Here is a 27756-nt window from a genome sequence, read left to right as displayed (position 1 = left end):
GAGAAGAAAGAGCCAGCCAAAGGGTTTTTGAAAGGATTAAATATTAGTAGGGGATGATATGAAGGAATACAATAGAGCCACAAGGTTTGAAGATTTACCTGTTCTCTGCCATTAGGTGCAATGATTATTTCCTCATGTACCATTGGGAAGAGATGCTTTGAGGGTAGAAAAGGCATTTTTGTAATCCTAACCATCACTCTTACTGTTATTATTAAAACCTTACGTAAGGGAAATCCAATAGGTTCTTTGAAAAGCAAAGATCATATTAAAGAGGGATTTCACTTGCAAACAGACAGCCTGTAAACATGAGAGACAAAAGGTAATACAAAAAATACAAACCAACTCTGAAAAAGCCTCATCAAGTTATTTTAATTATTGCTGTCCCAGATTAAAATTGCAATTAGCTTTTAGAGGTTTTGTACAAACGATATGTACTCAGGGTTCTTCTGTTTCAGGGATACAAAGATAAAGCATCCATGCAGTGATTATGCAAAGTATAGCCTGCTCTGATAAGACTTAATGTTGTCTGATATGAGCAACAAATGAAAGATAAAGATAAAAGAGCATCCAAGCACCTGGAGAAAACCCAGAGAATCTAACTTTGCCATTTTGGATGTTTGAACATTTCCACTGGAGTTTAACACATATGTATTGCTTGTTCTTTTAAAGAATGATTTATGACTAATAGTGTAAAAGATAACTGCCGTTACACAGAGCTTGAAGAGAAATAAAGCAGGTTTATACAGGTATCCATAATTTTAGAACAGGTTCTAACTTCAGTTCCAATGCATCATGCCTTCTTCACACACATCTCTGAATTTCATGGATTATTGTTCTGTATGGCATGATGGGCTAGATGTTCAAGGTGCACTGGGTCACATTTGGCCTAAAGTAATACATATAGGAACACTTGTCCTACTAACCTGTCAGCACCTACTGTCCTTTTGGATAAACTGGTCTGGCTGTGAGGACCTGAAATTCTATGGATAAAAACAAACAAAAATCCTGCTTTCCTATTCTTTTCCTCATACTATCTTCCATCTCTTACTCCTGACATTGTTCCCACCCTTTAACACATTGTTGACAATACCTACAGTCAGAAGATGGGCCAAGTCTGTTACATCTATCAACCAATCCCTCTCCTATCATTCAGGTAGGTCCATGTTGCCTGTGAGGAAGTATAAAGGAAAGAAATACAGGAAATATGTTCCCACAAGTTTTTAGCACAAATCATAGAAAAATAAAGAGCTGAAAAGCTTCTCACCAAATAGATAAAATGCTGGTGTCATGCTGAGGAAAGAGAAGGGGAATAAAGGCCAAGCAGCTAAATCTGATACTAATAGGTCAAGATTTGTCAAGTGTCAATAGAGACGGACTCTACACCTAAATTCCATACCAAGAAGAGTTGGGTTTTCAATCTTTGCCTTGACAAAAGAAAATATTAGCACAAATATACTACAGTAACAAATTTAATTTATTATGAATCCTTAGCATTCAGCTACCATTCACAGATGTATATGTAGCTTAAATATCATTGATATTTGAAATAGCTATACCAATGTTTGCACTACAAAGCATGCATCCAAAAACTGCTAGTATTCAAAGGGTTTCAAAGGAAATCTCCACCTGGTTATAAGTAGTATTTTATTTGGAACAATTGGAAAGCCAATAATTGTACATTTTTTGGATCAATTGTTGTTCTCTGCAGTAGTGCTGAGGAACTGTCAGTTCCATTGCTGGAAATGATCCTTATAATGTAACCTCAATCAAAAGATATAATAATAACATTGATTTCAAATCCAGCTGTTAGTTTTCCAATAAACTCCAGACATAACAGCTGCTATTTTTTCTCCATGAATCATATTTTGACTGTGATCTCTTTGTGCGACTGCATCCTACTGGGTTATTAGTAAAAAAGCCACCACTTACAGCTTTTCTCCTGGTTTTCATTTAGTCAAATTTTGTATTATTTCCCTGACCTTAGTAACAGAATCTAACCTTTCATTTATTTAACCTTAGTCAGAGAGGAAAAAATGTTTTTACAGTCCAGACAAGAAACCTGAATAAATTGGTACAGTGAGTATAAAGTCCACAGGGTAATGTGTAAATGTACATTCTGCTTTTCATTATAAAATACAGCCATGAAGTACTTACATGTAAAAGCAGCACTAAATTTTAACAATACACCACGTTGCAAATCTATATTTTAAAGTGCTGGGATGTTTTCTGCTACCAAATAAATTTTTATCTGTGAAATAGAAATATGGCCTCAGAAGCCTATAAATATGGTCTTTCCTTGCCTTGGAAGGTTGTGAGATTTATCTAAATATGAATTGTAGGTAACAGCAATGACACACTGTAACTTACCATGATTAGGTGAAGATAGTTACATCTAGGGAACTGTTTCCTTGTATTACAGGAGTCATCTTTGTGGGAGGATAGAAAAGAACAATGTAATGTATAACACGCCAGGAAAATAAAACAACACTCCACTCTGTTTTTTTCATTACTTCAAAGTGAATGAATCCCCATTTTATATTTCAGGGTGATATATAGTAAACATTTGTGGGAAGGGGTATATGTAGCAAATGTTATTTAAACTAAAAAATCATGCAAATTCACAAGGACAATATTTTTTACTTATTTGACTCTTCTATCACTGTTAAAAATGGTCTGTGCCTTCAACAGCATTTCTCATCCAGTAGCCTCAATATGTATGTTGTAAAGATTAATGGATGAGGTGTTTAGAGTTAATGATCTGTATCATATTGCATCCATTTAGCTAAAAATATATAATCCCACACAGTTTGGTTTATATTGACCCTTATTCAAGAACTACATCTTTGAAAGGCCATCATGCTTTCCTGACAGGTTAGAAGATGAGAATAAATAAGACAATATACTCAGCCTTCTGTTTTATAGATAAAGTCTACAGGCTATTTGATAGTTTTACTCCTTATATTTTACAGTGATATTAGAGTTATTTATTACCAAATTACGGTCACATTGCATTTTATCACTTAAACTCTTTGTGCTTTGGAAACATTTGTAGTTAATTTTATTTCTGCTAGCATAAACATATTCTATATCTGAGTGTGCATGAGTATATATTCTGAATAAATACATCTGATTTCAATGATTTTTATGCATCCCTATCAACTGCATCCTTTTATGTCTACAGAATGAGATTCACCTCAAAGTAACAGTTACCAAAACATATGGTGCAATTTTAAATAAAATAATTGCAAAGAGACTTAGACAGTACTAGATGTAGTTTTTGGAAGAAGAATGATTTAGTATGTTTCCTGAGCTCAGAGCTATCCTGTGTTTCCTGGTTAATGCTGCCTCTTAGGATTACACTGCTGTGCTTCAAGTCAACTGAAGAAAAGTCATGGGTAGTTTGTGTTTATTTCCTCAGCTGTGGTGGGTCAACAGGGCTGGACTGCAAATGCCACATTCAGAGAGGACATTTTCATCAAGTATCAAAAGAAAGGCTGTAAAATGAACAGTGACTCATTTTGTGGCCTTTGTACTTTTTGTTTCATCTTTATCATCTCTAAAATAATCTGTAACCTCCAGTATACTACTCTCAATAAGAGCAGATAGATTTCACAAAGTAACCATTGTCAGGTTTCACCTAAAATATGTTCTGTCTCCACAGCCTGAGGTCCAATATTTATATTTCTCACATAATAAGTTCCAGGTGTTGAACACATGAACATGAACATGCATCTAGGCAGCGTAGAACAAACTGTCTGCAGAGTCCTAAATATTCATTTATGGATCATCTGTGCTCTCAGGAGAACCAACACCACTGATACCTAAGTGTGAAGCCAGGCAGGAATTACAGTAATTTTTTGAGATAGATCAATATCTCAAAATATCCTTTTACCTCAGGACAACCATAAGTTCTCCCATGGTAAAAGGAAAAATCCTGAAATTACTCTCTAATTGATAATGAAAATCACTTTTCACAGTGGTTGGAGTGGGTTAGCTGTGGAGATCTACAAGTATCTGCAAGAGAACTGGTGTGCCTGAACTTATTTATTAATGATCCAGAAAGAGCCTCTGCAGTGACAGAATGAAATTTGCTGATGAGATCAAATTATTCAAGGTACTAAAGACAATATCTGCAAAAGGCTCAAAAGGATCTCAGGATACAGAGTGACTGAAAGATAAGAGTGGCAGATAAAATTCAGCATCAATAAATTCATAGTGATGTATTTAGAAGAAAACCAATTTTTACCATATGGATACACCAATGGCATATAAATTAGACAGCACTCAGAAAAGAAATGTTAATGTTTTCGTGGGCAGACAATAAAAGGGTTATCCTATAAAAGGGATGATGATGATAAAGATGATTATGAATTGTTAAAACAGAATTAAAGAGCTCATCAGAAATTACCACTGGTGTCACTGCATCATCACCCCTTGGTTTACCTGTACCTTGAATATTGCATGCATGCTTGTTTTCTTCACCTTAAAAAAGATATAGCAGAATGAAGAAGACTTAATGAAGACTCATAATTATTATTAGATCTATTAGTAGATCATCTTCTGTGAAGGGAAAGATTAAATAAGACAGGATATTTTAATTTGGAAAAGAGATGTCCCAAGTAAAATATGATAGAAAACTATTAAAAATTATTAGAACAGAACAATGATAGAAACTATTTTAGTTTTATAACAAAATAATAGAGAACATAAAACCATATTGTTAAGAAACAAATATAAAACTACTCCAAGTACTTATCACACAGAAGGCATAAGCAAATTGTTCACTGCTGCACAATATTCCTGAGTAACAAGGAAGGTATTTGTTTGGGTTGGTGGGGTTTTGTGAATAGCACTATTTGAAGAAAAAATTACCAATTGCTACTTAACACCAGACTCTATCTTAGCAACTCCAACAGCCAGAGATTGCTGGAGAAATAAGTCTATCAGAGACAGTTTGACTGAACTCTTGATCTGTCCTCACAGTCTTTGCTTCAGCTTTTAATGAAGCAGGTTGCATGTTGTGCTCTTTCCATACACTGCCTTATTGACAAGTTCTCAGCAAGATAAACGTTTACTTTCCCAAGTATGAGCATACCTTCCAGTGCATTAAGAGGAACTACTGTTTAATACCAGAGATTACATCAGTTCTACAGATTTTTAAATGATCTCAGCTGAAGAAGCCTAAGTCTGACAAGGCAATTGCTGTAGGTGTCACTATAAACAGTGCCTGACACCAGCCCTAAATAAATCACTGAAATTACTTCCATTCTTCAATAGGCTTATATCTTAACACACTAGAATCAGCCATGCAGACCCAGATTCAAAAAAACAGAGAGCATTTAAAGATGCATCTCTAGTCACAAGGCGCTAAGGAATGGATAGAGTTGTACTTCCAGGCCACTTTGTGGAACCCCAGTTTGGAAGAAGGAACTATGTGAGCACTCACCTCTAATTTCCCTAGATTATGAGGCACAGACCATGTCAGAGTCCAGTATCTGACTCACAGGGTCAGAGAGCTGCAGCTTTTCAAGCTTTGATGAGCCACACTTTCTGCTTCTGGTAGGCCCTGCCTCTGAGCCTTCGTGCTGCTGATAGAGAAATGACACGTGTGAGAGACTGAGACAGGGCCTTGGGTGTGTGAAGGGTGCTCCTGTATTTCACAGACAGCTGCAGTTTGCACATGCAGAGGAAGGCCATACCTGAGAAGTTAGAAGAGAATGGAAAAGATCTAGTCCTCATTTGCCAAGATAGAGAGCAACATGGAAAGTCAGGGGACAGTGCACCTCCTGGCCACGTGACATTTTGGAGCCCTGCTTTAGTCCAGCCAGCCCAGTCTTCTGTAATCATGAAAAACACAGATGCCTACAGCAGAAGAAAGAAGAATGTTCATATAAACCAGCAAATTTCAGCATAAACTTCCCTAACACTTGTCCATGACTTACTCACCTCTAGATGGAAAGTCACTTCAGAAAACAATCATACACTTTGTCTCCTCCCTGCCCAGCAAAATCAAAATTCATTCAAATAATCCTAACACCACTGCAGATGATGTGACCTGTTGGATTTTTACTCATTCATTTACATGAGCTGCTGAGAACTCCAAAGGCTCTGGAAATGCTGATAAAGGGGAACAGGGCATTTCCAATGTGTGTTTTGACAGAAGACAACCTGAGCAGGATATATCAATTAATGAATGAATGATATATCAATTAATGGAAAGAGTGAAAACCTTTGGACTGAAAGAAATTTGCTTTCCTAGTGAGTGGGTCCACTCTGCTGGCAATATGTCTGGAGTAGACTGTAGGGCTCAGCAGAGTGTTGACAGTCAGCTTCATTATGAGGCCTTGCTCCCAAATTGCTAATTAAGGAATGTGCACTGCTTCCTGTAACCCCATATATAAATGGTGGAATAAAATCGTGCCTGGGGGCCTCGACTCACATTTGCCTCTATTTTCCTCTTCTGTTAAAGAAACAAATGCAAGTTCTCACTAAATTAAGAAATGAGCTTTGATGAGGTAAATTATTATGCATTCTGCCATGCAACATTCCCATGGAAAACTCATCCTGTGTCATTCTTGCTGCTTGGAAACATTTATTTTTCTCTTCTACAACTGCACAAGTGTGTAAAACTTCTGCTACTGCTCTCCACAATTTTCCTTTTCCTTCTATTTTCTCATATCCTGCTTCTTTCTTGATATATCTTTTTCACTATAACAGGGACAGAAAATTGAAGCAAAATTGGTGAAGAACTTGTCTTATCAGAAATGTCATTGGCTACAGATGTTTGGTACAAACCAGCACTATTTACTTTTCTGAGTATCATGAGATTCACACGTGGTGGTAAAGCTGAGCATGGCAGGGTAGAAAACACTTAAGTCCATAAAAGTGATGGAAGGAGAAAGAGGAGGGACAGGAACACAAACCTACAGTGAAAGAATAAACTGCCAGCAATACTAATCTTTTCCTTGCTAAGTGACTACTTACCACAAGTTACTACTTTCCACTTTTTAAAAGTGGTGATTTTGTGGAATTTTAACTGAAAATAAGTAACAAATTTCATTGTGCATAGGCTCCTCTTCATTCCTTTTTGCATTCATGGGGTAGACTTTCAGGAAGGAATTTTCCATTTAATTTTCCACTCATTCACGCTTCTGTCCAACAACTCATGCAAGTACTGCATACCTATATGCAGGTTTACACAGCTGGCAATCCTTTTTGCATTAACTTACAGATTTACTGGTACTCCTGGGCAAAGTGACACCGGAGGAGAAATAATTCCATTGCTGTGAACACTGCCCAAAGAGGAGCAGGTGAATGACTCCCAAACCAGCATCCCTGAGAAGCAAAAAATCCCACTTGGATGGGGCAAGTGGACAGGCTGGAGTCTCTTGGCTCTTATCAGCTCTTTACATCCTTTGATGCCAGATCTCTCTGTGTTTAGTGATGAACTGCATCATGTCAGACACCATCCTCTAGGCCAGCATTGCACAAGAGCTGCTGCACCCAGGGAATACATTCCTGCTGTAATGTGGCACTGTGATGCTTCTTCAAGCAGAATAAATCTGTTTGGGGTTTATGATAAAAAATAATGTGCAGCATGCTCAACTATGTTCACACTATTTTAAATGCATTTCATAAAACTTTATGATTTGATTCTTTCATGGTTAGACTGGAGGGTTTGATGAAAGGCCCTGTGAGTGATGGGAGGCCTGTGAAGATGAGCAAAGGTAGAAGCTTACACTGCCAGGAGCTGGGACTGGGACTCAGTTTTGTAGTAATTCCCCTGGAGCAGGGGTTTGATATTAGTTTAGAACTTCTATCTGCTCACATTTAAATTAATCTAGAAAAAGCTGACAAGCAGCAAAGAGAAAAAGAAGGCAAAATGAGGAAAGTCTGAGCTTATGCACAGAGAGCCATTAGCATTCATACTGAAAACTTTATCATGCACAGATCCCTTAATATTACTTCCATATGTTATAGAAAAGGGAGAAATGAAAGAAACTAAATTTGACCACAGCTGAAAGAGATTTTTAGAAGGATAAATATAAAATTAAACTTAAAATTTAGATACAAATGAAATATTTATATCAGTATATCTGAATTACCTCTATGTTTTTTGAATAAATATTATGGCAAGGAACATATCAACATTGCAAGTTCTAGTCTAGTCTATCACTACAACTGCTGGCTAATTTTGTTTGAATGTTACTCTGTCATCAGAGTATGGTTCAATTACAGTTATATACATAAACATAGCTGTTGCTTAGCATTTAGAATACTCTTGCCTTATGTTCACTGATTTTTTTTTCTGTCAAATATTTCTCTATGTCCTTTCAGCTCCCCCGGTGAATTATTATAATCAACATCACCATCAGGTCTTTTCTGCTGCTTTTAGTTCTAATTTTATTTTCAACTTTAACCTTTTGTTGCTTTTTTCTCATCTGCACAGACTGAAAAGAAGTCATGAGGCTTCTATCTGTAAATCCCTCTGGAATTAACTTTTCTGCCCTCCCCAGACTATTAACTAATATATTCACCTCTTCTCCTTAAACTGGAATCATTGCTATCTCCTTCTCTGTGGTCATCACATCTGAAACCTCATCCTTAAAGTGCAGACTCTAAAAATCACTAAAGATCTTCCCTGCTTCTTGGGCCAGATGACAGAGTTTACATCCCCCAATCTTTGTTTTCCACTGCATGAGAAAAGGGTTTCTGGTCCCTGTCACAAGGTCTCTCAAGGCTGATCTTGCATTGATTCCAGAGCAACTCTCAATGCAGTGATGCTAAACATGCATGACCTGGGATTTTCTACTGCTCTGAGGAATACCTTCAAAACGCTTTCCTACCTCATGGTTTTAGATTTACAAAATCCACTTTATCCTCTCTCATGTTGTTCTCATCTCTTCCATGCTGCAAACAGGAATCTAATTCACTAGGAAGGGAAGTATGACTGGTGCTGCTGCATGGCCAAAGACTGAACACGTTCCTTTTCCAACTGATTTGTCTTTCCAATCCTGTCATCTGTCTCACGCCCTTTTAGCTTGCAAATCCATGATTTGCAAATCCAGGGTATATGATTTACAGTACATTTTTAATAGCTGGTATGTGCTGTGTTTGGCTTTCAGTAGCAATTTAAATTACCTGTATTGTTTGCAGAGTTTTGGTTTACTTTTCCATAGCCTAAGCAGATGAGAGCTTTGCATGTGAAAAAGTATTTTTTACATTTTCCCTCTTATTTAGTTAGCAATGACAATCAACATAAACACTCCCAGAAAACTTTATTTTTTACCATTTACTTTAGTTTCCTAGATTTTTTTTTCCATCTAGAAAGACACACATGACTTAGCCCATTTTAGACGTGATGGTATAAAACTAGAATTGTTTTTTATTTTCATTTTCCTACCCAGTGATGTATCAGCAATGTGAAGAGTAAAATTCCAGACTCCGTGTCATAAAATGAGAAGAGGACATGTAAAACAAAAGCAGACAGAAGGGAATGAACAAATACACACCGAAGATTGAAATAAAGGATAGAATTACCTTTTGATCTGCCATTCTGAGAAGTCCCTGATGTAGAGGGAATGATTTTCTTTCCATGGAATCCTACAGAATCACAGAAGTTTTCCTACTTGTTAAATACAAAAGGTTAAGTAAAGCGTTAGGAAGCTAATTCAAAATTCAAGACTAATTTAGGTTTCCTGAAATAATTATTATGACCACAGCACTAGCCTCTTCTGATATATTTGCGTAAATGATAGTTATAATAAAGTTAAATAATTTAAAAACCTTTCCCATCAGGAGAGGATTTTATGCTCAATCCTGAAGAATGGTACTTGAATGCCCAAGTAAAGGGCATGCCTACAAGATACTAAATTGATTAATTGATACAGAAAAGCTGAATTAGGAATTTGAAAATGCCTTGAAAGATTAAGACTGTTTTAGAGGGGAAAAACTAAAACAATTAAGGAAGATTGCAAATTATAGAAAGAACAGTCTGAAAGAAAACATGCCTAGTATAAAAGATTGACTAAAAAGAATAGAAAGGAAAGCAGATGAAAAGATAAAACCCTATAGACACAGTAAGCCATTATAGCTCTTTTGTTTTATAGAGGGTTATCTTTAATCCAAATTTTGCCATCTCTCATTGTCATGGTGGATTTAGCCACTTTCAATAAAACATGAGCCTGTTGTGCTGGCACTCGAGCAGGTGCAGCTGTGGCACTGGTCCCTCAGCCCCCAGAAGGAGCGAGCTGATGCTGGGCTGTGTGAGCCCAGCTCCTCTCTGGGTACCGGCATCGCCGGGGGCTCCGGCTGCGGAACCGCCAGCGCTGGGACAGCACGGTGCCACTGGGACAGCCCGGTGCCACTGGGACAGCACGGTGCCACGGGGACAGCCCGGTGCCACTGGGGACAGCACGGTGCCACTGGGACAGCACGGTGCCACCGGGACAGCACGGTGCCACTGGGGACAGCACGGTGCCACTGGGACAGCACGGTGCCACCGGGACAGCACGGTGCCACCGGGACAGCACGGTGCCACTGGGACAGCACGGTGCCACCGGGACAGCCCGGTGCCACTGGGACATTGCTGGGCTGCCTGGGCTCCTGCAGCCTTCTCTGGGCATTGCCTTTCACCCCCCTTAGAGCACGAGGGGCTTCTGGCCATAGCTCAGCAAAACAGGAGGGTGCAGATGCACTGACTGCTGATGCTGCTCAAGTCCCGCACAGCCCCCAGGACGCACCAGCGCAGTGTGAGGGCAGCTTACAGATGCCAAAAGTTTCCAAGGTCTTCTGTCAGTCAGCCTAGATATAATGGGCTTCTCCAGGAAGCTAAAGGGTATAATCAGGCTTCTTATCCTCACTTTGAAAGTAGACAGTAATTTCAGAAATCTCTAAAACATATCCCAAATTTTTGTATTGACTGCTACATTGCTTTGGGGAAAATAACTTCTCTCAGAACCGAGAGGGTTTTAACTTTTACTTATGAATGACTTCATACCTGACTTCTGTATTTTTAAATGCATGTGCCTCTAAGGTTGAAGATGTAAAATCTAAAATAATTACTAAGCCTTGTAGCCAAAAGGAAAAAAAAAAATTAGAATTGGACTTCTGTGCTGGAACTTTAACCTATCAGAATTACACCAGGCTCAGGTTTTCACACTGGCCAGGGACATGCTATAGCATGCTGAATAGGATTCTTTATCTAACAGTGACACCTTAGAGTGTTAAATTACAAAATAATTTTCAAGTCCAACTACTGGAAAAACTGCCTCCACTTGGGTTAGTCACAGTTCACAAGCAGGAGCAATTTTACCATTTTATACTTTCAGTGACATCTCCTTTTAATATTTTTTTTAAAAACCCTGTCTCCTAGAGTTTTTGTCCTATGCTGTTGCTTGAGGATTTAAACTTTAAATGTCAAAGTCTATCAGGAATGAAAATGTTCCTCTGGAAAGGTGAATCAACTCATGCATTAAGGAAACCATGACACAAATAAAACCTTCATGTTCAGAAAAATACTAAATCTGGGTCTATTGATAAAATAAATGCTTAGTTCCAGTGTTTGGTTTTCAGCTATAATCAACATGATGGGACTGATCATACAGGCAAAGATAAAAGCAAGAATAAATGCTTTTGAGAGGCAATTAGAGGCAAGCAACAATTTTTGCAAAGTAGATTGATAATAATTAACAAATAGTTAATAAATAGAATAAGTATTCCCATATGGGGTGAAATAAGGATTTATTTTAAATAAAGCATATTATTCTCATGACTCATACTGGGGGGGTTTAAAACAATTTAATATTTTAGAAGAGCCACTCAGGGTCTCTCAAGGATGTATGAATGTATGAAGAGAGATCCTGATGGAAAATTATTTAAGTTAAGCAGTACAGTGTCACTGGAGTGAACTTTTTTTTCCGAGAGGCGATGACAAATTTTTCACCTATTTTCGTCCAAAAAATCTACTGTTCTTCATTTCTTCACAAACTGAACCAGAGATGTAGCTCTAATCACAGAATTAAATAATTTTATATTTATAATGGGTAGTTACACTGCAGTAAATTTTGGAATGTAAATTACTGTCTGACTTCATTATTATATAATTACATTCTAATGGTCTAGATTGGATACAGTGTTTGATTCTACTGCTTACACAACACTTAATAAAAATTATTTCATTTAAAAGATTAGATATTTTATATCTATTAAGAAATATTTATTAATGTAAAATAGTAACTCTAATACATAGTGGAGCATCATGTTTCACATAGCAATGTAATACAGAGAAATATCTGATGTTACTAAATGAAAATTTGCCCAAATACTGACTACTATTATTAAATTCTAACTGGTGCTAGTTAGCAAGATGAATCTCCCTAAGTTCATGCCAGTTTGCTGTGGCTGTGCCAAGGGGCAATGTCAGTAAGGAAGAGTCACACAAGCTGCATTAGAGATGAGGATGCAAGCTGGGGAAGTCAGACAGCCTCTGGAGCTCCCCTGCATATCTGCCTCCCTGCTGTGAGGGCCAGGGGAGCATTGCTGTTTCCTGCCTTTGCTCAGTATCAGGCTCCTACCATCCCAAGCTTACAGAGGATCAAATGAGCTCTATTCTGCTGCTTTCTATGTGCAGGGGTTATATCTGTTTATATTTACTGGATATACCCCTGAAGACTTGGGTCTAGAAGTACTACACGCACAATTTACATAAAAATAAACATAAATCTAAGATGTTACATAACCATAAAATCTGTGAGGCTTCTTACATCTCAGCAAGAACTTGGTGACCTAGTAAAAGTTACATCTGTGTCTGTGTTTGAACATTTCACTGAATGAAGATTGCTCCCCATGTTGTGACCTATAAAAAACAATTCTGCATCCAGCCAATGGCTCCAGTCCTTTTTTCAGTTCTACCACTATATATTTAGGTATGTATAGGATCCAAAGGGGTAAAAAAAATCTGGTAATTGCTGTAACTTTATCTACCCCAGCCAGATCTACCAGAGCTTGTTCGCTTAGAGCTTTTGGGCACCAGAGTGACCTCCCTGTTTTAAGTGTCATTCTGGAAATCTTGCCCTTCTGTCACATTCTTTCCATTTTCTATCCTTTTCCTGCACTTTGGACCCTTTCTAACACGAGTGGACCAGCTGCATGATGCACCTTAGCAGGAACAAAGCATGGCCACTTTGCCTATTATTTCAGTTTGATCTGGTAATTTTCTTTTAAAATTGCTACCTGGGGAAAAGGGAAGAAAAATGCTATTTGGGGACCTGGAATATGCTTTAGGTCATGACTCTCAAGCACACTACTGCAGCTTTTGCAGTCAATCACAACTGTACATTGTAACAGAGAAAATGAAGGCAGAAATCTCACTGCATCCCCCAGTGCCTGGGCATTCCCTCTGTGGAAAACCAGCCATGGTACACACTGACACTCACCAGCTTGGATAAATGCTGTGTTTTGTGATCACATGGACAACCACAAGGATTTCCAGCCTCAGATGTGGGATGTAATAGCAACAGAGAAGTCATTTATGTATAAAATTTACAGCGTGCTGTAGGCTATTCATCTCCCTGCTTCCCTCTCTGACCCTGTGAGGTTTAAAAGGCTGATATACATTTTACATCCTTTCACCACACATGAGGTAAGAGCATAGAAAACCTCAGTATTCTCAGGTCTAGGACTCTATGACCCTGCAGACCCCAGCACCATTCCCTGGGTTCACAACAAGTTCAAGTTTCCAACCTTTAAAGAGGTCAGGCTCATTGTATTGTACAAGGCTGGTTATTTTGATGTTTATGTTGAGTAACAGAAACACACATTTAAGCATTTGCCTTAAAACAAAGAAATAAAAACCAAATTTTCTGACTGAATACTAAGTGTACCTGTGACCTTGACCTCAAAAACCTCTCCCAGGCTGATTAAACATCCATTAATTCGGTGTATGACAAAATATTTTATTTAGGGTAGTTATGAAAGACCTAGACTAATCCCAACATTTATACCTTAGAGAAACAGCACACAACTATGATTATAAATCTCCTCTAGATGCAACAGCTAAATATCTTACTAGCCCTCTGTTATTTTGAGAAAAGAGGAGGAAGAAAGGAAATCTTAGTCAGTGAGCTTCCCTGTGGCCTGAAAAATTGCCTCATCCATTGCCACTAATATGAGCTTACCAAGCAGAATTAATTTCTTTGCCACCATGATCTTTTTTCTAGCCCAGAGATCAAGGTCATGTTACACCCACAGAACATCAACCAGATGTGTATTACTCTTCATGAGACACCCTAATTCTTATTCTTGAGGCAGTAGCCACTAGTGGCCTATTAGCTATTATATATTATAAAATCTTTCATGTATTTCTGTCATTTACAGCTCCTACAAACTGCCCTTGCACAATGCAGTAATACATAAGGCTTAGGAAACTGACCCCTAAAGAATATTAAATAGCTGTGTGGCAGCTAAAAACCAATTATCTCTGTGACTATTTAGATATACCTAGTAATTTTTAGCATTCATAGTGTTGGTAACGATCCCTCTTGGTGCTTTGATATCCCAAATCATGGCTAATCTATGCCCACTGCTTTGTGTTACAAATGCAAATGTGTTTGCATTGATATAAATACTAGACAAAATTAAATTAATGCCTTATTATTTTCAAGCTTATACATGCAAAGCTACTTGGAGCTGTCATTTTCTTTTCTATGATCTAATTACAAAGCCTAGAGGGATAGAGAGAGGAAACCAAGTATTTGAGGAAATGGGATATACATGCTCCAAGGGTAGTCACGAGCTCAGTGGGCTGCAGGAGCAAAGCCCACCAAGCCTACAACAGGTTAACAGCCAGCAGAATGTGTAGGAACCATAACAAACACCTAAGTAAAAATGAAAAAAGCATCCCAGGAGAGCAGTGTAACTGCTGTGTGTAGGAACCTGTGTAGGAAACAGCTATTTTATGCATTGTTAAAAGAATAAGTAAGAAAGCAAAGTTTGTGTGCCAAGACTGTGCTCCCTTGGCTGCACTCAGGCCCAGCAGGACCCAATTTTGCTGCCATGCTGAGAGAAGGGAGATGATGAGTCCTATTTCTAATGAAACCACCTGTCCTTCATGGTAACAGGCAATTTCTGAGATGTTTTTACTCCAAGTTAGTGATTCTCCTGTTCTGCACAGATTTTTAAGCATGCCTGGAGACAATTCCATCAGAGTAATAAAGATAATCTCAGGTGGTTTGAAGGAGATTGAGGGAAATAGGAATAATCATGTTTCATATGATCAACCAGAGTAGCATTTAAAAAAAGTAGTATCATGGAAAAGGAAGTAGTTAACTTGTAAAATTTTACCTGGGGTAAAAATGATCCATTATGCAGTAGTTAAGTAGCCTGATTCCTCCCAGCAAGGCCCACATCAAGGCCCAAAACTTCCCTACATTTAGATGAAAAAGGAATAAAATTATTCAGGATTCTGCATTCCAGTACACAACAGAATCATTTTAACCAAAGTTGCCACACAAATATTTAAACTACCTGTACAATGTATAGAGCTATGCATGATTTAAATGTCTTCCCAACTTCAGAAATTAGCATTGCAACTTTGCAGCTCCTAAGCAAGTTGCTTCTACAATAATAGAACTTTAAAACTCTGTGGAAGTATATGTTAGAAATTGCCTGTTCAAAGAAATTTATGATTTTATTATAGCTGCATATTGACTATTCCTACAATAACCTGAAGGCAGAACCAAACAATTTATTTATTCAAACTGCAAATGAAATTGGGCAAGAAAAGTAATTAGCAAGCAACAAAAAATAATGGAAAAGCACCATAAAAGCGGTTTTGAATTTATGTGGGTTGTCAGATAGTTAGAAAAATAACAGCTTAAATTTAAAAAGATCAACATTTTCTTTTTTTTACACACGGCACACAGTATATAAAGATTAACCAGGAAGCTGGTTTTGAAAAAGCCCAGAAATCATAGGGTACTCTGCACATTGCCCAGCCACTGCTGCTTATGAGCAGAAATGTTAACTCAAGAATCAGAGGTGCTCCTACAGGAACCCTGGGGGATAGATTGAAGCAATGCAAATAATATAAACTAAAAGAAACTAATTTTCCACAATACAGATCCTGTGGAGGGTTCTTCCCTCCGCAGTATTCAATGTCTACATTAATAGGCTACATTTCTTGTCTGTGAAAATGAAAACTTCTTGGAACTAGCAAGTTTTCTGTAGGGCCAATGATCTGCTCCATTTTCCTCTTAGCTGTACCTCCATAGAGCAAACTCTCAGCTACAGCCCTGCCCCAGCTCACACACCAGAATGTTCCAAAACCAGGCAGTTCAGTCCCTCTGGCTTTCTGGGACTTCAGGTTCCACACTGCTACCTAACATCCTCACTGTCTGAGGAAGGACTTCAATTTCCTGAAAAGGCAATAGTTCCTCAAATTTCTGAACTGAGTTTAAGGCACCAGCTCGCTATTTTGGGGAGAAATCTGAGTGTCACTTCATGTAGTAATGTTGCTCATCTCCCATTGAATCCATTATCCTTTCTACTATCAATCCTCTGCCTTAGCTATTCAATCCCTTTCATTCTAGCTCCAAATCTGCCCATTGCAGTTTTGGTTTAATTCTCTCTGAGCTGATTTCCATTCACGTGAGCTGCTCTGACCCCTGGTGCTGCCAGTCCTTTGCCAGCTGGGGAAGCCAGGGACAGGAGGACAGAGGAAACACAGGAAAATGAGCCCCAGAAACCCAGACCAACACAAACCCAAACTGCCCAGGGCCCTGGCCAGGGCTGTGTCAGGACACAAAAATGCACCACCAATGGCAAAAAAAGATCATGGTGTTTTTTGCCTTTTTAACGATACTAAAACCTTCTCAAAAGAGACTCTTTAATAAAACTCTCATTTCCCCTGCCCCTACAAAGTAATTCATATATGGTTTTACCCATGCTCCCTGCATAGGAGCAACTGCAATGCTATCTTTATAAATATTTTCCTACTGCTTAATGCAGCTATGAATTTCATAAAGCTCCAGGTAAAAGCAGCAACAGCTGGCTTATCACTTTGGTGGTTCTGTTTTTGCATGGTCACTTTGATCTGTGTGGAAGGAGAGTAAATAATGGCTATTACTATTTTGATGAATAAACCCCCAGTGAGGGCATAATCACAATTTCAAAAATAAAAGGGTGAGTTCTTATGCTTATTTTGGATATTTGTATTCCTTTTAACTGAATGGTCTCTTATACCATATTTTACTAGCAAGGCATATAATTTGTTTCTTTTTAAAATCTGGAGCAGAATGTTCCTGAATAACAAAAAATCCAAATTACAACCCCCACCACGTAGCTTGTATGGCTTGTAAAGTCAGGCTCTGCAATAAGCATAAGAGTTTCATGAAAGCCATTGTAGGCTTTTGTCTTTGATTTTTACGAAATATACTCTAGCAATCAGATGTGAATCAATGTTCAAAGTCTTGAAAATCTCTAATCATGAGAATTTGAAACAAGAGAATGGAAAGAAAGAATGAAAAAATTATTGCTGATATTTTGTATTAGATCAGTAGCTGCAGTTCAGTGACCAGTCATTTGTCTGAGACAAATATCTAAGACACTCCCACCTGAAAGAAGAGGGGTAAGGAATCAAACTAAATATTTTGGATTTAAAGATGCTCCTAAAACAAATTGAGGATTTAAAAAAAAGCCAAGCAAACAACACACGCAAAAGAAAAAAAAAAACAACAAAAAAATCCCACCAAACCACCAAACCCCAAAAGAAACACATAATGTATAGAAAATGGGAACATTTTTTCTGAACAGAAAAATATCAGCTGCTCTTTTAATATTTTATAGTCTCACATTTCCTTCTCCTTTAAAAAATAAAGACAGAAAAGGCACTCTAACTGGCAACAACAATAAGGTGCATAATCCTTACACAGACAGATTCTACTTAAAAGCAGAGAAGACTGTAGAAGTATTTTAGTACAGAGCAAGACTGCACTTTTGGAAAGGATTGCTTAGTTATCCTCACATCATAAAGTTGCTTTTGCATCACAGAGTGAGTCTGGAGGAAACAGATATGAAATTTATTCTCCTTCCTCTTGAAGTTTAGCCAGATGTGGTCCAGGGAACAATCCTCTCTGAACAGACAGCACTGGGTGGAGTCTGAATAACTCTCATGCAGTTGGGACAGTGTGGTCATGGCTTCACCACACAGGTACTGCTCCAAATTACTTCCACATGCAGATGAATTCAGCAAAATTTTTGCTTTCAACCTGCACGAATTGGGAATTCCTTTCCCATATTCTATTGAGATGATGGCATTATAGATAGATAGAATTATACAGCATTTATATCTGACATATTCTATTTCTTTTCAAATACTTTCATGGGGACTTTCTCAATCTTGGTCAATGGCAGAATAAAAATTATGTACATTCAGTACTCATGTCTGCCAGGTTACTGGTTGTTTATTTGGGTATTTAATCTAAAATAATCCTACTTTAATTTCCCAATGTACACATTTAAAGGCAAAGAAGTAGCAAAGGAATTTAAAACCTCCCTAACATTTTGGATGCACTAATGCAAGTTAGTTGCATTTAAGTCCACAATTAATTTCTTTACTAGAGAGGAGTCTGAAAGTATCTCCTGTGTATTATCTCCTGGCTTCTTTCATGCACTGCATTTTACTCCATTAGCTTAAGGCTGTAGCATCTCTGACAGATTACCATTATTTTAAATCTGTTGTACAGAAATAAGTCTGTAGCAAAAACATTATCAAGTTTCGTACTGGAAGTTCTAGCAAAAACAAGTTTATCATACAAGAATCCAGCTCCAAAATCTCTATACTCAAAGTGTTTCATGGGATATTAAAATCCATGGATTCTAAATGTATTTCATAACACAGCAGTGTGCAGGCTTATGGTTTATGACAGATGACTGGGCTCAGCCTCTGTGTGTTGTCTTTTTCCCAGCTCCTCAAAAGGCAAAACTCACTTGCTTATTTATGTCCTCTGCAGAAAAACTCATGGGTCCTGGCCCTGAGAGTTTACCTACAAAGTGAAACCCAATTCCTGCTAAAATTCTTACTGACCCCAATACAGCCATGATTTCACCCAGTGCCTTCACCACAATATCTCCACAAGCAAGCCTGGAAGATGACCTTACACTGATACTGCAGCTCCTTGGATGCCAGCACCCAAAACTCTGCTGTTTTTTTGAGGAGCACTCCTGAAAAGAAGGTACAATTAGGTGGTGTATGTTGAGACATACCTGGATAGCTCTGAGTGCACCAAGTCTCAAAACACCCACCACTCTAACATAGCAACTTTACACACAGGAATGTTTTCTACATGACAGACCTTAATCAAGAATAATACCCAAGCTCAGGCATGAATAGGAGACATGTTCCAGGTTACTCTCTAATTAAATATGGAGTCAAATACTTAAAATTAATTAATATGTTAAACCCTTGGGGTTCATCTCCAGACAGAGATTCTATAAGAGAATCACTGGATACATAAATTACCTTTCAAGGGAACAACGCTGTTTATCAGTTTATTTGTTTTGCAATATTATTTCCAAAAATTACCCTCATATATGTATTGGCCCACATCACATTGATCTGTAATTAAAGGATGATTATTAAGGTTACAGTGTTAAACTATCAGAAATTAGGCTTATGCAATCCCAGTTTCTCCCTCTCAAAGGAACACTCCCAGTCTTCCTTTCTTCTTCCTTTCCCCTCCCCATTCCCAGTCCTGTTCTGTCTCTCCTCCACCCTAATGCAATCAGAACTCAAGGCAGGAGCAATCCCAGCCCCTCCCACAGCTCTCCTCCTCCCAGACATCATGCCCTGACTCCTCAGCAGTGCATCAGTACGTGTTCTTCCCCAATTTCTGAAAGCTGGCATCAACATCATGTGATACTGAGGAAAACAAATCCCTGTGTTCACAGATTTGGAGCTCAGACCCCACGCCATCCTCAACAAGCAGGAGATCCAATGGCACTAACAGTGCACTTACTGAGAGTTCTTAAATTATATTATTTGTGGTCTCTGGTTTCCATTTCCACAGAACCTCAGCAAAAATCTTGCCAGTCTGCAATATTACCAGCACAGAGTAACAGAAGTCATAACAGGGAGTAATCTCTGCCACAGAGAAACTCCTGCAAACATGGAATGGGATGCAGCAAAAGCACCCTCTTCAAAAGGTACAACACCTTTTCTGCTTAATTCTATCTCAGTTCACCAAAAATATGCATCAGAATAAATTTAATCACTTCTAGATTTTTTTGTTATAAGCAGGGAAGGAAGTTGTCAGCAGAGGAATAAGATAATAATGCTGAGGATATCTTCTGGTGAAGAACTGAACCTTACAGGTCCTTTATGTATGTATTTTGATGTTGTTTAGCTATACCAGCAACTCATACTCAGTAAGGAATAAAGGATTCCCTTAACTTTCACTTGATTTGATTAAGCTTGGGCTCACTTAGATCAACTCAAGGTTTATCTGAGGTCACTGAGTATGTTTTTTATGAATGTGTTATTGCTTTCTCTAAAACAATTCTGGAAGGTTTCAAAACCTTAGCATGACTGGAGAGGAACTACACACCATTGTATTCCTCTTCCAGTCAAAAGAAGCACAGCTAATCATCTGTAACTGCTTGATAAATGTCATTCTGCAGTGTTAAAAAGTAGCTGGTGTTTGTCAAGGATGCCTCAAGGCAAGGCAATTATTTATTTCAAAATTCAAAGGGTAAACAGAAATTTAGCTGGCATTAAAGAGATGCTCTGGCTGGAAGAATACCAGCAAATGTATCAGACAGCTTTTCCCAGTCTATACTAAAGGGTTAATTTTCACTGCCCCTTGCATGGCCACTGAGAGGTATTTACTGCCCCTTTTCTGTTCCCTACTAACCTTTAATTTACAGTTCTTCCAGAGAGGTTGTTACAAAGGCCTGAGAAGTCATTAGCCAATTCTTGAAGTGCTAAATCCAGAGATAGGCACAATCCCAGGGCAGGCACAGCAGTAAAGCAATTCACAAAACAAAATGAAATTATTTGAGAATGACAGTGATTTAAATAAACTGGTTTCAGATTGGTTTATTTTAATTCTACAAATAAGCTTGTATAGTTTTTCTGACAGACAGGTTTTCAAAACAAGTTTCAAGACAGAAATTAAGTTCAGAAATGTTTAAAATACACACACAAAAAACCCAACAACAACAAAAAGACAACAAACAAACAGCCCAAAAAACACAAAAAAAAAACCCCAAAACAACCAAAAAACCCCAACCAAAACAAGAAGAAACAAAACCCAGCAGGCTGATTTAGGAGCAAATTCTGACATCTGTATTCCAATTTTTGAATCAGGCTGATAAAAACATTAAGTCGTCTCTAACTGGTGATAATGAATGCAATCAAGCCATCTCAAGAGAATTATGTTTCTGAATAAATGCCAATTATATGATTAGAAGTTACTTATCACTGTCATCACTTTATTCTGAACAAATGTAAGTTTCCTTTTTTCTTTTTTGCAACTGCTAGACATACTGTATATAAAATACACCATTAGGAAATTAAAAATCACACAATGGCCTCAGGATAAAATGCTTAAATTATAACTATTCATTTTGCTTCAAAAATCTCTCTCTATTTGAGCAGTATTTTAAACATGTTTTAATATGCAATCTTGATAGAATATGGTGTGCAAATATAGCATTGTATGTTATTGTGAGGAAACTAGAAACCATTTCTAAAATGCTTCAGTTTCTTGTAACTGAGCTTGTGTAAATTTTGCACTTGTGGAGTTGTCTCCACTCCCTCAATGAATCCCAGCACAAAGGCTGAAGTTTCTTTTGTTTTGTTGGCAGGGATCACTGACATTGCTGAGCGCAGGAAGATACCACAGGTGTAACCCATAATGCTCCTGAATGGAGAATTCCTGCAGAAGCTTTTTCATGCATAACCCCAAAATGCACTGCAAAAGATACTACTACCCTAGAAAACAAAATGGTGGAAGTTCTACTTCTTTGTTTAATTAAATTAATTAATTAATTAATTAAATTATTATTTTCTTTTATTTTCATTAGTGGAAAATGCTTCTCAATAAATCTGTCAGGATGTTTTCCTAGAGCCATATTTGAATGAAGGACTCAGACATAAGGAAAGGGAATGATTAGTAGAAATAATTTGTCTAAAAGCAGAGGGGTAAAATTAACATCTCCACTTCCTATCAATGACTAACAAAATTCCCTTATTTGTAAAAAGGGAGAGGAAACTTTTCAAAACCTCTATGAATTAAATAGCAGCAACAACCTGAAGCAGTCTAGACAGTAATGACCCACAGGTCAAGAAATGATAAGTATTTTAAGCAGGGATGTTTGTTAAATTCAAGGCATTTGAATTTTAATTCACTTCTAAGTAAAAATGGTAATAGATATGTATCCTTTCATGTCACATAAGTAGCAAAGATATCTTACTTTAATTCAAACAGGGGATCCATATGCTCAGGTCTCTGCCATCCTCTGCCTGAAAAGGTCAGAAGCAGTATATCAGGATCTGGAGAGTCAGAATTGAGGAAAAATTTGGATTCAAGACCAGAAATTTTGCCTTACTTCATGTTTAACAAGCTCCTGCAGCAAAACCTACCTGTGCCAAATTGAACAAAATAATCTTGATGCTGCAGAAAGTCCTTACCTGTGGGAGTCATTGTAGGAAAACACAATTTCCAGTAATGTGATATTGCTCATGCAAGCTGAGACACAAATATCAAAACTGCTTCTCCAAATAATATACAATGGGGACTTGAAGGTTTGTAGGCTTTTTGCTGAAATCTTGTGTTGTGATTATTATCACATCCAAGCTGGCAGACTAACAACAACAGAGCACAAACAGCAATATCATGCCATGTGAGCAGTGAGTGAATGACAATATTACAGCATTTCCCCTTAAAATAGATCTCTATAGTCTGTTCTCTGCTGTACAAACAAAAACAGGACAAAATTAGGCAGACAAGTAACTACCATTTGTCATGAGTGACAGGATTAAGGGGGTGTTTCAAATTTCAGGTGTCCTGGAAAATGCTTAAACAAATGTGTTAAATGCCTGCTCCTTCTTAAAACACTTACCTGAAGTGATTCTAAGATGAAATCAATCTATGGTAAATTTAGAGAAAAAATCTTAAGCATACACTTGTTGAAGTGAATTAAGAGCAACACATTTTTCTCTTGTTTCCTTAACCCTTTCAAAAATACCATCCTCACTATGCTTTATTTTTGTTGTAGCTCCTAGTGGACCAACAGACATTGAGTTCTTAGAGCACACATCTATGAAAACACTCAGGATATTTACCTTTGGTGAGATTTTTGTCTCACCAGCAGCAAGAGTGCTCCTCGTTCCTGTGAGTACACTCAGTGGGACTAATTCCATGCTCAATTGGAAGAAATGCAGATTCAACAGAAAGAAATCCACTCAAATACTCAAATATACTGAGACATCCTGTTTTATACCACTTCAATAAAGAGGAATAATCAGCACAATAACTTCTTTTGGAACAAAGAATGCCTAACTCACTGCATTTAGGATAAAATTCACGCTTTCAAGGAGATGGCAGAGTAGGAACATGTAAACAGGACAGAGGAAGCACCCACCAGTTCATGTGCTTGGCAGTGAGAAGGAACATGTCCTAGGAATTCCAGACACACAGTATGCCATGTGGGCCCTTGTAGACTAAGAATGAATTCTACTTCCAAAATGTCTTAACAGTTATTAAAAACCTCTGTCTTCTTATTTCTTATATAGTTTATTGTAAGTTCATAGTGGATATGATGTGTCAGAGAGCAGGAGATAATCAGGAAAAATAACTTCACTTTCAGATTCTACAGGAGACATTCTAGCATGCACTGATAGTAATGGTCTGACACACCAAAGCACAAGGAAATAGATGGATTCTCCTGCTTGCCTCTGGCCATTTCACCTGGTCAGGATTATCACATTGAACACCTGTCACAGGACAGGGCTGGCACTCACTGGCTACTCAGTCACAACTAAACCCCCCATACACTTAGCAAAAACATGGATGTGAAGTGTAAAACATAATTTTAATTATTAGAGTTTAAATTCCTGAAGAGGTAAGTAAAAAGCCTTTTACAAAAATACATTCATGGATGTTGAAGTGTTTATACAGCTAGGAGAATTTTTTTTTCCTCAGCAAACCAAGCATACCTGTAATAAAGTCTTTTGTAGCTGGAAGCTACAAAAATAGTCAAATTCCAAGGTATGAAAATAGTGACACATGAAACAATGAGAAACTCTCCAAAGTTGAATGAATTTTCAAAGAAAAAAAGGGAAAGTCATTAAGATAGAATTAAAATCAGTGGAAAAGGAATAGCTTGAATAAAACAGATTTAATCATAAGGTTGATTGAGACGTCTGTGAGAGTTGATAATGGTTTGCAATAAGATTTATAAGTAAATTAGGTATAATAGAAAGGTGTTAATTTTTAATGAGAAGAACTCTCATTAGAGACAAAAAAGAAATCTAGACTTTTAAAGTTTTACATTTCATTTATGATGGTATCAGAATGTGGTCTGAACCCATGACACTTTTATAAGGCTTTTTTGTGATTTCAAGGAGGTTTGCTGGCTGTGTAAGTTTGTAAAGCAGTCATTCCTTATTGTTTTCTGCTTACAAATATAAAATTAAAAAGAGACATTTGTGATGGCTTCACAAATATAACTTTATTTCCTAAAGATCATGTAGCTATTTATTTCCATATACTTGGACCATAAATTGTTTCTCAGCTGCTGTTTTATTGCTGATCCAGAACTAAAAAAGAAAGTTAGCATTTTTTGAAGAAAGCAGTGAGGAAAAGGAAAGTCAGTGCCCTCAGCTCCATGCCTGAAACACACTTTTTCAGGAGGGCATTCACTGCTGGGAGCTGCAAATCTCCATAGGCACCTTCCTTTTACCTTGTCAGGGCTCTGAGGTTGTGAGAGGGCTGGAAATTATTCCATAATCGTGATGGCACAGATTCTGTAGGGCAGGAGAGCATCCTGTCCCAGACACTGTTTTTTTGTAGGACACTGAAAAGTGCTGCATGATCTCTCCCAGAGCTGGAAGCTGCCATTTCAGACACTGAAACCCTGACCTGCCAGGAGAGTCCATCAATTCCTGCTGCACACATGGAGATGTTGCTACTGCTAAAGAAGTTCCTATTGAGCTGAGCTCCAGTACTCAACACTAAGCTCATCCTGTTCCCAACCTGCCTTTTTTAAATATCATATTTCAGCTCTTAATGTACACAGAAGCAGAAATTATTAGAGAGATCAGTACTCACAGCAGTGCTGAACACTTCATGCCTTTAGAAGCCATTTGTTCATCTCCTCACTTGGGACAGAGAAGAGCTTTAAAGATCTTTCTTTCCATATTGCTGTAGCAAAGGATTCTGCAGGATGGGGGAAAAAACCAACAACCCAAAACCATTACATTAACATTCTGTCAAAATGGGATTTACAGAGTAAGCAATTAATGTACATATTAAATCTGACAGAAAAATAAGACTTATTAATTAACTCGAGTCTATTCCTACAACATCTGTGGTAGTTATGGATATGGCTTTGAAGTCATAGTGTACTAATGAGAATATCAATAGAGCTCAGCACATTGTAGCATAGCATGTATCCACTTTATTCTGCCACAGGGTAAAATATCTTGTCAACACCAAAATCCTGAGAAATTTTACAGATCTGTGTTGTACCTTGATTACTCATGGTCAGAAGCAATCTTCACCATTTAATTGAGATTTAAACCCCAGCTTTGCTGACTCCCATTTACTGTGCTCTGCTCTTACCACGTGCATCAGCTGTTTTCTCACATGACCATTCAATGCAGCTCCATCACCTGTGACAGTGCAAACACCACTGTCTGTATTCTGGTGCCAAACAAAGGACTTCCTTCAGAAAAAGCATAAAAGGTTAGCACAGTTGTTTGACAGGGCTGGCCAGTGTTAGTGTTAGGGATCTAACATCCAGGGCCACTAAAACAAGACATCAGCTCACAGTGTGTGCAGGCTGCAGATCCTGTGCACACACCCACACTGGCACATTTCACATGCAGGCCCTGGTGCTCCCCTGAGTGTGAGGCCAGCTGGGTGCAATGGAAGCACTGGCCACAAAGCAGAAATACAGAGATATAAGTGGACATATTTAAATTCCTCAGCTTTTCAATATGCCTGTTTTGCTTAAGCACACCACTAGCCACAGGTATATCACATTACCTCATAGCCTCTCCTTTGGGGAGGAAATACAGAATTATAATCTTCCATAAACAGCACAGGATGAAGAGTTAATAGATTTTAGAGTTATATTTTTGCATATTTATCAATAAGTCATGCACAATCCTGCACAGGAAAATTATATTTGCAAAATCATCCAAAGCACACTAAACACAGTTTGGAGATGCAAAAGCCAGGCTAGAAATGAAGTCATGGGATTCATTTTCTGAATACAATTTGAGAGGGCAAATTTGGGATTTTAGAACTAAGCCATCTGAGTGTCATTCTCCATGAAGCACTATGAAGAGAACAAACACAGCACAGCAAAGGTGACCTTTAATACAACCCCTCAAAGTTTCATCCCACAAGAGGACCTGGTCACAGAGCAAAATCTTAGAAATGCAAAGTATGGCTGCTCTCTTTTCCCTTGTTCTTCTATAGTAAATACTATTGACTTCCATATATTCATCTTATTGATTTTTTTAATGATATGCACAGAAAAAAGTGATTCCCAAACGTTTACTCTGTCACTGTGACTAATCATTTTCTCTCTTGTCTAGATTTTACACCTTGAGGAAACAGTTGCATCAATGATATTTTCCAATAAAGTGTCCTGCAGATGTAAAGTGTTAAGCATTAATGACCAGATAAACCTTATAAACAGCAGGATGCTCTTTATGCTATAGTTTAAACACTAAATAAATCCAATAATCAATAAGAAACTAGAAGCAGAGTACAAATTTGCCTAGTTTAAATAATTCCCTTCAGCCATATAAAATGCACTGCTGACTTATTAGTTTCTTTTTCTCTTAAGTTCTTGAGTGAAAACTCTTTATGTCTTCCTGCTTCCTTCTTATGGGTTGTTTTAATATTCATAAAAATGTAGCTGTAGCACTAAATTCACTGAGAAATATTGCAGACTTTAACAATATTAGCAAATGTTGGTTTTTTTGATATTATTTACTAAAAAGTCACCTGAAGTGCAATTTGAAGCATGGTATAGAAAGTTGTCCACAAAGCAGCTTGTTTTGAGGCTATTGGGATGTTCTCAGTTTTATAGGATATTTAAAGCACTGGCCAAAGTGATTTCTGCGTTCCTTATGGTTATCTCACAACGTTGTCAGAAGATGGGAGATGGGACAACAAAGTATCTGTGTTTAAAAAAAAAAGAAAGAGCAAAAGCAAAAATTACAGGCCAGACAGTAACCTTCAGTTCCCCCAAATTTCTGCATTAACTTCTCCACCTCCTTGTCAGGAAGGCAGTACAGGAAACACTGCAGACTGTATAGATGTGTCAGCACCAAATTTTCAACAGGCTAGAGGACCTTCTGTGTTGAAGAGATGGGAAATAAACTCTCTTGCATCCTGATTTTAAGAAAACTAAGATAGCACCTCAATTCATTTGCATCAGCACAAGCACACTGGCCAAGTAAAAAGCAAAAAAGCCAGGAGCAACACCTGGCTGAAAAAACATAGTCCAAAACTAGTT

The 27756-nt window shown here is 37.8% G+C and overlaps 2 long non-coding RNA genes across 2 annotated transcripts in view; both read right to left on the bottom strand.

Moving 5' to 3' along the window:
- The window catches only part of LOC143694640 (uncharacterized), a 170226-nt gene extending 164647 nt beyond the window's left edge, over positions 1-5579 (bottom strand). Inside the window, exons 1-3 of the long non-coding RNA XR_013183244.1 lie at positions 5447-5579; positions 4450-4482; positions 2368-2426 (exon numbers count right to left, since the gene is read on the bottom strand). This is a non-coding gene — a long non-coding RNA (uncharacterized LOC143694640). The remainder of the gene's footprint in view (positions 1-2367; positions 2427-4449; positions 4483-5446) is intronic.
- Positions 5580-5705: 126 nt separating this feature from the next.
- The window catches only part of LOC143694700 (uncharacterized), a 120174-nt gene continuing 98123 nt past the window's right edge, over positions 5706-27756 (bottom strand). Inside the window, exons 5-12 of the long non-coding RNA XR_013183354.1 lie at positions 27243-27418; positions 25845-25947; positions 25332-25439; positions 22474-23504; positions 20910-20979; positions 15343-15424; positions 9541-9628; positions 5706-5862 (exon numbers count right to left, since the gene is read on the bottom strand). This is a non-coding gene — a long non-coding RNA (uncharacterized LOC143694700). The remainder of the gene's footprint in view (positions 5863-9540; positions 9629-15342; positions 15425-20909; positions 20980-22473; positions 23505-25331; positions 25440-25844; positions 25948-27242; positions 27419-27756) is intronic.

This window comes from Agelaius phoeniceus, chromosome 8 (assembly GCF_051311805.1).
Source record: "Agelaius phoeniceus isolate bAgePho1 chromosome 8, bAgePho1.hap1, whole genome shotgun sequence".
Taxonomy (NCBI): domain Eukaryota; kingdom Metazoa; phylum Chordata; class Aves; order Passeriformes; family Icteridae; genus Agelaius; species Agelaius phoeniceus.
The sequence above is the reverse complement of the archived record's forward strand: the minus strand, read 5'-3'. Positions and strand labels throughout refer to the sequence as shown.